This window comes from Trachypithecus francoisi, unplaced genomic scaffold (genome assembly GCF_009764315.1).
Source record: "Trachypithecus francoisi isolate TF-2019V2 unplaced genomic scaffold, Tfra_2.0 Lachesis_group10, whole genome shotgun sequence".
In the NCBI taxonomy this organism is placed as follows: Eukaryota; Metazoa; Chordata; class Mammalia; order Primates; family Cercopithecidae; genus Trachypithecus; species Trachypithecus francoisi.
Window position 1 is genome coordinate 3808483 of NW_022681455.1, and position 11279 is coordinate 3819761.

The window sequence follows — 11279 nt, forward strand, 5'->3', positions numbered from 1 at the left end:
TGCACTCCAGCCTGGGTGACAACTGCGAAACTGCGTCTCAAAAAAAAAAGCACCTTTTAAAGATCTGGATAGGAAACATTTGTCATTTATTGTCTCTAAGGGCAGCCACTGTAAGACTTCAGAAGAACCTTAGTCTCCACATTCTTATCTTAACCTGAACATTTCCTTTCTATGGCTCCCAGGTCTTTAAACAAACTCAGCCAATTGTCAAGCAGAAAATGTTTAAATTTACCTATAGCCTGGATACCCCCACTCCAGCTTTGAGTTGTCCCGCCTTTCTGGACCAAACCAATGTATTTATTGAATGTATTTGATTGATGTCTCATGCCTCCCTAAAGTGTACAAAACCAAGCTGCACTCCGACCACCTTGGGCCCATGTTCTCAGGATCTCCTGAGGGCTGGGTCACAGGCCATGGTCACTCATATTTGGCTCAGAATAAATCTCTTCAAATATTGTACAGTTTGCCTCTTTTTGTTGACAACACCATTCACTGATGAGCTACGTAATACACTATGGTTGTGTTTCCCTTTCTTGTACAACATTTGTTTTTTCCAGGAGTTAAAAATTATCGCATTTTTTCATTTGCTTCATTTTCCAGGTACTATTACTGATTTTTCCTGAACTCTCTGAGAGAGCTGAAGAACTCCTTCTAATGTGGTGGAACACATCAAGTAATCCACTGATCCCACATGTTTGTTTCCCTGGGCCACGTCTCCCCAACAGATTTTTTTTTTTTTTTTTTGAGACGGAGTCTTGCTCTGTCCCAGGCCGAAGTGCAGTGGCACAGTCTTGGCTCACTGCAACCTCTGCCTCCCAGGATCAGGTGATTCTCCTGCCTCAGCCTTCCAAGTAGCTGGGATTACAGGTGCGTGCCACCACGCCTGGCTATTTTTTTGTTTTTCAGTAGAGACAGGGTTTCATCATGTTGGCCAGGCTGGTCTCGAACTCCTGACTTCATGATCTGCCAGCCTTGGCCTCCCAAAATGCTGGGATTATAGGCATGAGCCACTGTGCCCAGCCTTCCCCAACAGCTTTCTATCCTGCTGCCCAGCCTTGCCTGGCCCTCGGGCCCATTGCACAACTTCCATACTGGAAATTCACTCAACCATCATCCTGTGAATTCTCTTCTCTCCTGCACTGGCTTCCTTGTTTTCCAAATCCCTTCAGTTCCTTGGGTTCTTAGGCTCATTTTCTAATTTTAATGTTGCATATCCTTTAATTGCTTCATGACGGAAGTAGACATAAGATCCTGAAACTTTTCACGTCTGTAAATGTCTTTGTTTTACCCTCACCATTGATTAAGCTGAATACGGGATTCTGTCTTAGAAATCAATTTCCCTCAGAATTATAAAGGCCTGGCTTCATTTTCATCTAGATTAAGTTATGGTTGATACATTCAATGCCATACTGACTTCTCATTCTCTATATGCAATCTTTTATTCTCTCTGGAAGCTTTTAGAATCTTGTCATTTTATGTATTCTGTCATCTTCTTTCTTTTAAGAGACAGATCTCACTACTTTGCCCAAGCTGGTCTTGAACTCCTGGACTCACACGATCCACCTGCCTCAGCCTCCTAAGCAGCTGGGACTACAGGTGTGCACCATCATGCTCTGCCTACACATTCTGTGGATAAGGAAATTAATATAACATTAGGATCTTTCATGACTATTGGAAGAGCTGAAGGAGTAGAGGTCACTGGATCTGTCACCAAAAATCAGACAAATCTATGCTAAACATCTCAGTCTGAATCACTGAGGAGAGGTGTTCTCAAAAGCTTACTGAAATTCTCAGAAATCTCTGAGAAGCTTCCACCAATGATCCTCTCAAGAGTTTGCAGGGAAGCCACTGTGAAGCTCTTGCCTACCTGCACATTTAGCTGCAACTGATTCACTTCCATCTTCCAAATCTTATACAAGTTTCTCTCATGAGCATACTCTAACCAAAAATCACATAGAAAAGGAAACCATTCTGGAAAATGTAGCTCTCAACCTTAAAAATGAGTGAGAATTGTGCTGAGTTAACACCAGATAATCCAGCACAGTCTACTCCTTCATCACCTCAGCATCCATACACCCTATTTTTAATCTGTAACTTTCCAATAAAGATACTAGCAACATTATGCTTTTACATTATATGATTCAATTATTTTTCATACAACCAAACCTAAAAAAAGAAACGCAGAGTTCCACTTTATCCATCTGTGAATAAATGTTTATCTTCTGATTCACAATCTTATCTTGCTATCGTACAACCTAAAACGGAACCATAGAAGTAACCATGATTCATACACTGATACTATTAGAGGGTATTGGAATAGGAGAGAAAGCAAAGAAAAATATCAGTTTATATATACAAATGTCCATATCTAAGCAATACAGAAAACATCTCTAATGACTACAGTACTTGTTTCTGGAACTGGTCACATGGCCGTAATTGGTATTTATAATTCCCTTCTCCCACCACTCATTTCCTATCACACTGGTCCCCAGCAAGCACTCAGCCAGTCTTTTTTTTTTTTTTTTTTTTTTTTTTTTTTGAGACAGAGCCTTGCTCTGTCATTCAGGATGGAGTGCAGTGGCGTGATCTCGGCTCACTGCAACCTCCGCCTCCTCGGGTTCACGCCATTCTCCTGCCTCAGCCTCCTGAGTAGCTGGGACTAAAGGCGCCCACCAACACGCCCGGCTGAGTTTTTTGTATTTTTTTAGTAGAGACGGGGTTTCACTGTGTTAGCCAGGACAGTCTCGATCTCCTGACCTCGTGATCCGCCCATCTCGGCCTCCCAAAGTGCTGGGATTACAGGTGTGAGCCACTGTGCCCGGCCCAATCAGTTTTTTAATTTGTTTTTTGGTCTAGTATGATGACTTCAATCTTTATTCTTGAAATTTCTGTGCGACACTGTTCTGTGCTTGTTCTGGTTGCTATAATTTTCTCTAACTTTTACTACAGAGCATGGGAGCGCCGGGAGATTACCAGGAGGATCTCCTGGAGCTCGGGTACTTCTTGCCTCCATTGTGCAGTAGCCAACCAATTTACCCTTGATAATCAAGGTCAGTTATCCCATCTAGCACAGAAACCATTTTATTTGTCTGACAAAGTGACCAGATGACAGTCTCAGATTCCTGTTAAATGGACCCACCATTGTGTTCCCTGGTGGAAGTATTCCTGCCCTGGAAACCCACACCTGCAAACTAGCAGAGTTTAATGTTGTGGGAATAAAAAGCCAAAACTTTTTAGACCATTAGTAGATCATTAGGTGTACAGTGAAAGACACTATTCCTTGATTTTTAAAACTTCCTATCTTTGCTATGGGGGAAACTACATTATAAACTGGCCACTGATAGAGAGTATGCTCTGCATCTCATCGGGCACTAAATCAGCTCCACAAAGTGATTTTGCCAACTGGCACCATAACTGAATCTTCAAAAGCCCATTCTACCACTCTATCAAGCCAAGCTTCAGGATGATGGCAAACATGGTAAGACCAGTGAGTTCCAAATAAAGGCAGTAACAACATCACGCTTTCGTGAGCACATTGCTGCACTTCATTTGCTGTGAAATGAGTTCCTTGTCAGAAGCACAGCTAGGAAGAGTGCCACCACCATGCATTAGGTATGCTGTAAGTCCAGACATGCCCATTTTGGAGGAACCATTGTGGACAGGAAGGCAATCCATCTCCAGTGAGAACAAAGCGGTGCTCTTGGCAGGATGGAAATGGTTCACGTTACTTAAACTGTTAATTCCCCCAAATAACAGTGCCACATCATGGGCTCAATGTTGGCAGGCAGGGCACCCTGCAGGAGCCATACTCAAATCAGACGTTCACCGAGCCTAAGCTCAGCTCCATCCCTGCCACCTTGGGAACAGAATTCTGGGAAATACAGTTCCCACCCTCAGAAAAATGGTGGTGTCATCAGGTTGACAAGAGACAATCCAGCACAGACGTCCTCCTTGCCTCTCAGTGTTCTGAAAGGTCATTCCGGTGTGCTGGGCCTTTCTGTATCACTGCAGTGGGCAGTCGGGAAGCTCTTTCTGCACAAAAGCACATGTTCTCAAGTTGGTGTCGATTTTTATTATTTTAGTTTCTTCTCCTTTGTTTACTCTGTTCTCTCTGGAATTCTTAATATTATCATGCACCTCTGAATTGATTCTCTAATTTTCTTATCTTTCCCCTTCCCTTCTCTCCTTCTGTCCTCTACACTGTCTTTTTTGTTCTTTCTGGGATATGTGATTGACTTTATCTTCCAAAGTATCTGTTTATTTATTTATTTGAAGATTTTTAAGCTTTTTATTTTGAAATAATTACAGATTCACAGGAAATATTATTTCAAAATGCAAAGAAATGTACTGGGATGTCTCATGCACCCTTCCCCCAGACTCCCTCGCTGTTAACATCCTGAACAACTATAGTACAATATCACAACTGAAAAATTGAAATTGGTGGTGGCGGCAGCATGGTGGCAAGGGCGGCTAAGGCAGCTGCAGCAGCAGTAGAAGAGGTCAACTCAGCCGGGCAGTTTGAAGAGCTGCTGCACCTGAAAGCCAAGTCTCTCTTTGTGGCCCACTTCTGGGCACCACAGGCTCCACAATGTGCACAGATGAACGAAGTTACGGCAGAGTTAGCTAAAGAACACCCTCAAGTTTCATTTGTGAAGCTGGAAGCTGAAGGTGTCCTGAAGTATCTGAAAAATATGAAATTAGCTCTGTTTCCACTGTTCTGTTTTTCAATAATTCTCAAAAAATTGACTGATTAGATGGTGCACATGTCCCAGAGTTGACCCAAAAAGTACAGCGACATGCATCTAGTGGTTCCTTCCCACCCAGCACTGATGATGAACATCTCAAAGCAGATCGCAATCTTCGCTTAAAGAAATGGACTCATGCTGCCCCCTGCATGCTGTTTATGAAAGGGACTCCTCAAGAACCACGCTGTGGTTTCAGCAAGCAGATGGTGGAAATTCTTCACAAGCATGTTTAGTTTAGCAGTTCTGATGTCTTCTCAGATGAAGAGGTTTGGCAGGGGCTCAAAGCCTATTCCAATTGGCCTACCTACCCTCAGCTCCACGTTTCTGGAGAGCTCGTATAATTAAGGAGCTACAGCCATCTGAAGAACTAGATACAATTTGTCCCAAAGCTCCCAAATTAGAGGAAAGGCTCCAAGTGCTGACAAATAAAGCTTCTGTGATGCTCGTTATGAAAGGAAACAAACAGGAAGCAAAACGTGGATTCAGCAAACAAATTCTGGAAATACTAAATAGAACTGGTGTTGAATATGAAACATTCGATATATTGGAGGATGAAGGAGTTCAGCAAGGATTAAAAGCTTAATCAAATTGGCCAACATACTCTCAGCTGTGTGTGAAAGGGGAGCTGGTGGGAAGATTGGATATCGTGAAGGAGCTGAAAGACAATGGTGAATTGCTGCCTATACTGAAAGGAGAAAATTAATAAATCTTAAACTTGGTGCCCAACTATTGCAAGAAATACTTAATTACATTGGGAGCAGTTCATGATTTAGTCCTCAGAAATGGGCTAGGAATAGAAAAATCCTGCTTACTCAGTTACATGTTTTTTGTATTTCACAACTTTGTGCTAAATACAAGTATGTTACATTTTTTTCCCACCAAAAATAGAATGCAATAAACATCTTCAAATTATTAACAATAATTGTATAAGAAAAGTGTATCTTTACAGCAATATTAAACATACAGCTACTATAAAAAAATTGAAATTGGTACAATCTACAGAGTTCATTCAGATTTCACAAGTTACACATGCCCGCGTGTGTTTGTGTGTGTGCTTGGCATAACTTTTTGCAATTTTATCACTTGTGTTGTCTTGAATAGCCACCATCACAATCAAGATACACAACAGTACCATAGCCGTAAGAGTCCTGCATGTTACCACTCAATTAACACACCCATTCCCTCTTCCCTCATTCCTAATCCATGACAACCACTAGTATGTTCTCCATTTCTAAAATTATGTTGTTTCATAAATGTTACATAGATAAAATCATGCAACATGAATTTTTTTTTTAAGATTAGCCTTTTTTCACTCGGTATAATTTCTTCTAAGCTATGTGTGTGTTAACACTTTATCTGTTTTTACTGTTAGTAGTATTTGCACAGTATAAATGTACTATAATTTGTTTAATCACTCACCCACTGAAGAACATCTGGGTAGTTTCCAGTTTGGAACTATTATAAATAAAACTGCTATGAACATTTGCATATCTATTTTCCTTACTTTCTACTATATTATTTATTTCCAAAAGCTCTTTCTTGTTCTCTCATTGTTTCTTTACTATAGCACCTTCTTTTTGTTTTATGGGTTTAATATCTTTCCTTATCTTTGCAGATTTTAATTATAATTTTAAAACAAATGTTTTCTTTTTATTTTTTTTTTCTTTTTTTGAGACGGAGTCTTGCTCTGTCGCCCAGGCTGCAGTGCAGTGGCGTGATCTCGGCTCACTGCAAGCTGTGCATCCTGGGTTCACGCCATTCTCCTGCCTCAGCCTCCCGAGTAACTGGGACTACAGGTGCCCACCACCACGCCCAGCTGAGTTTTTTTTTTAGTAGAGACGGGGTTTTACCGTGTTAGCAAGGACGGTCTCGATCTCCTGACCTCGTGATCCACCCATCTCAGCCTTCCAAAGTGCTGGGATTACAGGCGTGAGCCACTGCGCCCGGCCTTTTTTTTTTTGAGACAGGATCTCACTCTGTTGCCCAGGCTGGAGTGCAGTGGCGTGATTGTGGCTCACTGCAACCTCTGCCTCCTGGGTTCAAGCGATCCTCCCACCTCAGCCTCCCTAGCAGCTGGGACTACAGATGCATGCCACCACACCCAGCTAATTTTTGTATTTTTTAGTAGAGATGGGGTTTCAACAGGTTGGCCAGGCTGGTCTCAATCTCCTGACCTCAGGTGATCGCCTGCCCTGGCCTCCCAGTGCTGGGATTATAGGCGTGAGCCACCGCGCCCGGCCTTTAAAACAAGTATTTTCTTCTATTCGTTGCATTGTCTCTGTTCCCTATGAGTTCCTCTGCTTCTGATTTATTAAGAGTCTGTTCTTCATGTGAACACTTTCCTCAAATATCCGATGAACCTTGCTTATGCATTTATGTTTAAGAGTGAGGCGCTATAGTAATAGTATAATAATAGTATAGAAATTGTTTTCAATCCAGGCTTTCATATATAGCAAAATTATTAGAGGAGTTTGAGGGTAGAATAGATATTTTTAGACACATGAGGGATCAGAAGATGGACTTGCTCACACACCCTTTCTTAAGAATTTGAGGATGTGCTCCAGAAAAAATATTGGGCGTAGTACAGGAAAGGAAAAAGACACAGGATCCAGGAAATGAATTTTTATCCAGGAAGGCAAGGAAGGAAATGGTCAAATGACTGCTGTGTCTGGAGACTGGTCAGTGGACACTGGAAGTAGGTGGCCAAATAAATGGAGAGTTGAGAGACCTGCCCTACCCTTGAGAAGTAACTTTAGGCAATGATAAGAGAAGAGACTACAAGTCCTGAAAGGGTGATTACAAATTCCACGAAAACTAAAATATAAACTGGTTATTGACTCTCAACTTTTAGAATCAACATACAAAGCACAAAATATTTTGTTATTGTGATAGAACAGTAAAATTATCACAACAACAACAACAAACCAGATGACAGAAGTCGTGATTCAGGATGGAGGAAAGCTGAAAGGGAAAGAAACAGGAACTAATGTTTTTATTTTATTCTTTAATTTATTTATGAAAACAATTTTTTAGAAACATTAGGGTCTTGTTCTGACACCAGGCAGCAGTGCAAGGGCGCAATCACAGCTGACTGCAGCCTCAAACACTATTATTACTCAAGTGATCCTCCTGCCTCAGCTTCCTGAGTAGCTGAGACTACAGGCACGTGCCCCAACACCCGGCTAATTTTTAAATTATTATGATTATTTTGTAGAGACAGAGTCTCCTTATGTTGCCCAGGTTGGTCTCACACTCCTGGGCTCAGGCAGTTCTCCCGCTTCGTACTCTCAAAGTGTTAGTACTACAGGTTTGAGCCAACATGCCCAACCTATTTTTCTTTAAATCCTCACTTTAAAAAGAAGTCAATAGTTCATGAAACCAAGTTGATGAAAAGTAAAGGTATAAGATTACAAAGATTAAAAAATAGAGACGCTAAGAATAATAATATGACTGCATATCTCTCAGAGCATAAAGCCCCAGTAAAAATGATTAATATGGATAAAGCAAAATATCACAGCAAACACACGTCATCATTGGAAGCTACGGAAATAACTATGAGAGGACATAACCCAAAAATATTTAAAGTATTTATGTCTGTGGAGCTGTGAATACTGGCAGGGAAGACTGGGGCCTTTCTGTACTGATAGATATTTCTTAAACCCTTGATTATATGTCAATTTTATTAAAGGAATACATAAATTTGAAATTAAAAACAAGGATAAGATGAGCATCCACCTGTGCTGCCCATGTCTGAGAAAAAGCACTGCTGAAGATGTCATCCACTGTATCAGGAAATCAATGTTTCCTATGCAAATCATCAAATGCTAAATCCCTCCTATTGAGTCTTGTATTAGTCTGTTCTTACGCTGCTGTAAAAAACTGCCCAACACTGGGTAATTCACAAAGGAAAGAGGTTTAATTGGCTCACAGCTGTGCATGGAGGCCTCAGAAAACTTAGTTATGGCACAAGGAGAAGCAAATATGTCCTTCTTCACATGGCATCAGGAGAGAGAAGTACCAGCAGAAGAAATGCCAGACACGTACAAAACCAAAGATCTCATGAGACTCATTATCACGAGAACAGCATGGGGGAACCGCCCCCACGATCTAATCACCTCCCACGAGGTCTCTTCCCCCAACACGTGGGGATTATGATTCCAATTCCAATTCAGGATGAGACTTGGGTGGGGACACAGAGCCAGACCATATCAAGTCCTAAGGAAATTTGTTTCTGAAAAATGGGCATGTCTTCTTTTGTCACATGATGAAAACTTTGTTCCACAATGTATTTTCCTTATGCCTTGTTAAAAATCTGAAATATTAAATGAGCAGTCAGTCGTAAGAAACAGCTTCTCTCAGGTGCCTGGTAACATTTCTTGTCTCAGATTTTCTCTGTGCTTTCACTCATTTGTTCCTTGTTTACTTTATATGGTTAAATCGCATTATTTGTCTTTTGGAATTGGCTACGTGTTCTGCATGTTAACCTTTTCTCTGCTATATACGCTGCAAATATTTTCTCCAAGTTTATTATCTTTTAACTTTAAGGCATAAGAAATTTTTATAAAGTCAGAATTATCTGTCTTATTTGTTATGGTTCCTGTGTTCTATGTTTTAAGGAGATTTATTTGACAAATTAATATGCTAAGGCCCAAGGAGATGGCATAAACTGCCTAAGATCACAGAGCTACTCAGGGACAGAGCTAGGACTAGATCTTATCGAATGCTCTTTGATTTATACTCCATTTTCCTACTGCAAATTATTCACATGTAAATTATCTTAGTAAAAAACCCACAGGATTTGCATTCTACCGTAAAGATACATGCACTTGTCTATTTATTGCAGTACTATTCACAATAGCAAAGACAGGGATTCAACCTAAATGCCCATCAACAGTAGACTGGATAAAGAAAATGCAATACATATATACCATGGAATACTATGCAGCCATAAAAAAGAATGATATGTCCTTTACAGAAACATGGATGGAACTGGAGGTCATTATCCTTAGAAAACTAACACAGCAACAGAAAACCAAATATTGCATGTTCTTACTTACAAGTGGGAGCTAAATGATGAGAACACATGGACTGAAAAAGGGGAACAACAGGCACTGGGGCCTACTTGAGGGAGGAAAATGGGAGATGGGAGAGGCTCAGGGAAAAAAAACTGTCGGGCACTATGCTTAGTACCCAGGTGAGAAAATAATCTGTACACTAAACCTCCGAGTCACGAGTTTACCTGTGTAACAAACCTGCACGTGTACCCTGAATTTTTAAAATAAAAGTTAAAACATTAAACACACACACGCACAGATTTGGAGTCAGAGAATCTAGGTTTATTCCAGTTCCAACACTTACTGCTCTGTGATCTTGGGCAAGATGATTTACCTCTAATGAAACTTCATAGGATCCTCTTCAAATGGGAATAACGATAATAGCAATTTTCTCTAGTTGTTACAAAAAAAACCCACCAGATATGAGAAATACCATATACATTATAAAGTGTTGAACAAATGGTTTTTTTTTAAAACTTTATTAAAGAGATAGTTTGGGGCATTCTTTCTTTACATTATTTAAAAATGACAATATCCTTCTATAAGTTTGAAATATAAGTTTTTAAAATCATTTCTAAATCTCTTTAGCACCCCACTCTTCTTAATGTTCACTGCCATGTTTCATGAAATTTACATAATCTAGTTTAGAATCAGCATTACTGGGAAAAAGACAATGTTCCTATATAAATTCTATTATGTATAATAAAATATATATATGCTACTGTTTATGAGGAGAGTCAATAGGATAAAGAAACTTTCAAAAAATTATATACACATACACAAAATACACAAGAACATTTTATATTCATTATTCAATAATCCTTAGAATGATGACAATGCTTATAAGTAATAATATTTTTTACAATTTCACTCTAGAGCAGATTACAAGTAAATTTATCTGCCACACACAAGAATCTATTTACTTATGTTATAGCAACATCTCTTTTCTAAAATAAAAACCTGGCAAATACTCAGCTTGATCATCTGCATTATACAACAGAATTTACTCTGAATGACTTTTTGATCATTTGCAAAAAATTCAATTGAATGTTAATGGATGAAGATATTATACCACTGTTGGAAGTATTTGTAAAAATGTGCTTACTGCTCTGAAAACAATTCCTAAAAAGAAGTATTAAATGTTTTGAGAGACTTCAGAATTGTTAGAAAAAGTTAAGCTTCAGTTGGCGTTTATTGCATGTAAGTATGTTGACATACATTTTCCTGAGGCCAATGGCTTATTCTAGATATATACGTTGGTATAGTCATTGAAAATCAGATTTATTATGTTACAAAATGTGACTAGAAGTCCATTTAAAGGGCACATGTCGCTCATCTTTTGGTTCTAACGTGACGCCAAAGGAGGACAGGCGCATGATTCAGTTTACACAATAAGCAAATGGCCCCAAAGTGGATGAAGCACACATGTCAGCAGCTCAGCCCCACTCCCTACAATCCAAGCACATTCAACAAGTGACGT

The 11279-nt window shown here is 39.8% G+C and overlaps 1 pseudogene; it reads left to right on the forward strand.

Annotated features, from left to right (window-relative positions):
• Positions 1-4145: 4145 nt before the first annotated feature.
• On the forward strand, positions 4146-5480 carry LOC117086647 (annotated as a pseudogene).
• Positions 5481-11279: the final 5799 nt, after the last annotated feature.